Source organism: Mizuhopecten yessoensis, unplaced genomic scaffold, assembly GCF_002113885.1.
Source record: "Mizuhopecten yessoensis strain PY_sf001 unplaced genomic scaffold, ASM211388v2 scaffold713757, whole genome shotgun sequence".
In the NCBI taxonomy this organism is placed as follows: domain Eukaryota; kingdom Metazoa; phylum Mollusca; class Bivalvia; order Pectinida; family Pectinidae; genus Mizuhopecten; species Mizuhopecten yessoensis.
The window spans coordinates 1-2,798 of NW_018478781.1; the positions used below are offsets into that span (position 1 = coordinate 1).

General features: G+C 31.3%; 1 long non-coding RNA gene across 1 annotated transcript; it reads right to left on the minus strand.

Moving 5' to 3' along the window:
* Positions 1–1,031: 1,031 nt before the first annotated feature.
* On the minus strand, positions 1,032–2,299 carry LOC110440923. Its single transcript, XR_002461794.1, has 3 exons — positions 2,206–2,299; positions 1,687–1,803; positions 1,032–1,220 (listed from the first exon to the last, which is right to left on the minus strand). It is a non-coding gene; the product is annotated as an uncharacterized LOC110440923 (long non-coding RNA).
* Between the last annotated feature and the right edge of the window lie 499 nt (positions 2,300–2,798).

Genomic DNA, 2,798 nt, shown 5'->3' on the forward strand with positions numbered 1-2,798 from the left:
GTTATGCTATTATGTCTAGATATGATATCTAAAACAATCTATTAGCAAAAGTATAACAATGAAACCAGAATCAAGTACTGCTGAGATTGTCCGTTTTAGTCTCAAGTTAAAACAGAAATAAAAATGTATATTCATATCAAAATTATCATAAGATAAACCTTGGTTCATCAATGTGCTACCGACTTTTATCATCAAAGTCCTCACGTAAGGATTAGTATAGGAATCATTAGATGTACAGTGTATGTGCTGTGATGCATGTTGTATTATGTAAAACGGTCACGCTGTTTAATCTTGTTTAGGTAATTTAATGGTAGTTGATCCTTATTTTCGTTGAAATCTCTTTTCAATCGTGCAAATTAAAAGTGTATCTTTAACAAATGAATTGTTTACATTTAATCAGCATTGATATATTTCCTTTTACCCATCAACAGTGACCAGAAATAGCTGATCTTCAGCCATTCACAGTTTACCTTTTACCTATTGGTACTTAACCTTTTATCCATAAATAGTACATATTTGACCCATTACTTTTTTGCTTTTTACTTGTAAATAGTTTACTGTTAACCCATTTACATCTCACCTTTAGCCCATTGATATTTTACCTGTAACCCATCTCTATATTACTTTTAAGCCATTATTATTTTAACTTTTACCCATCAACACTTTCCCTTTAGCCAATTAACATTTTACCTTTAACCCTGTAATAGTTTACCTTTAATTAATCAACAGTTTACCTTTAATTCATAAGTAGTTTATTTATTACCTATAAATAACTTACATTAACCCCATAAATAGTTTACCTTTACCTCTTAATATTTAACCTTTAACCCATTAATATTTTACTTTTAACCCATTATCATTTTACATTTTGCCCATGAACACTTTACCTTTAGTCCATTAATATTTTAGCTTTAACCTATAAATAGTTTACCTTTAATCAATCGATAGTTTATTTCTTACCCATAAATAGCTTACCTTTAACCGAGTAATAGTTTATCTTTAACCTATAAATTGTTTATATTTAACCCATAAATAGTTTATTCTTTCCATTGTTGTTTCAGAGATTTAGAAAAGTTTTAATCATGTACCTCTGTGAGCACGTCATAGAGATGATAGGCTTCTGCAAGTTCTTCAGCGTTTCTTATCTCGTTTTCAATACTTGTGCCATTTCGTATCCTCTGTAGAAAGCTATCCAGATGATCAACTGCCATTTTTTCGTGCTATCACAGATAAATAGGTAAGCAATGTTTTATCTCAATATCATGTTTCTTCCATTCCACTGATAGATAGATTTATCACTGAACAAATTGCTTGAACCAAAATATGAACATGTTTGACCGACGTTGACCAAATCGTGTCAAGGTGAGCGTAACTAAAGCCACAGATATAAAATATAATTCAAATGCATGTAACGAAGCATGCAAATTTCGTCATTTTTTATATATCAAAAATTTGAAAAAAAGCCTACAATATATTGTTATAAACATGGCGGAAGAATACTATAAATTTCATCGAAGATTAACAAAAATAAAATAAAGTGAGGGAGGTGTTGTGATAAAGCTGAAATGACAAAGTTTCGTTCCGTTATAAATAATCTCAACGTAATTTGAGAACTTTTACGTAGAAATCATTTTTTAACGTCGATTTTTCCTTTTTATGTTATTATAAGACATGGTATGAATATACCTTATTCCTCATGTCCTTTCTTGCACCATGCTTAAGAAGAACATTTGCCTTTTTAGTCCATCCATTTATCCTGTATCTTGTAGTGTCGAAACAGTACATCAAGGGACAGTCGCCATACTGTGTGAAATAAAGCACAGCATTAGTATTATCTTCATGTTATGTTCTCGGTCTTTAAACATAAACGGGGTAGCTCACATAAAGATGCCATAATGGGCAAAATGGCGGTTTCATAAACATTCTTAGCTCCATCACGAGCTATTGTAAAACTGCTTCATTATCATTCTTCCTTCCTCTATGAACTAACCTTGAACAATTTCATTAGCATTCTTTCTCCTTTTACGAACTAACATCAGACGATTTTTATAAATATTCTAATTTTTCCACAAACTAACGTGGAAACGGTTTCATTAAATTTATATCTTTTCCACGAAGTATCATAAATATAACGTAAAAGGACTGTACTGTGATAACATTTGATTTGCATTAACTGATCAAGAATGACAAAATGAAAATAGTTACGTTATTTTGGACATTTGGGTTTGCGTCCTTCTCAAGGAGAAACGATAGGATGGATTGTTTTCCAAACCTAACAGCTTCATGCAACGGTCTGTCATCAATCTGTAAGTGAAATGACACTGGCATGATTAGAGCAGTTTTGTCGTTTTAAATGTGAGATTTATTAGTCATGAATGATAGGTACAATGTTGTCTTGCTAGATCTTGATGTTGGATTTACTAGACCTAAATGGTAAGTGCAATCGTGTCATGTTCTTTGTCAGATTTATTAGTCCTGAGTGATAAGTTCTACTCTGTCATGATATAATTTTGATTTTCTATTCCTGAATGATAGGTTCAGCATTGTCGTATACCATGTTAGATTTATTAATCCTGAATGATAAGTGCAACTCTGTCAAGATATATTTTTGATTTATTAGTCATGAATGATAGGTGTAAGTTTATCATGTTTATCATGTTTGATGTAGATGTTGCATTTACTAGTCCTAAATGATAAGTGCAATCGTGTCGTGTCACATGTTAGATTTTTTAATCCTGAATGACAGGTGCAATTTTGTCTTGTTAGATGTAGATTGTGGATTTACTAGTTCTGAATGA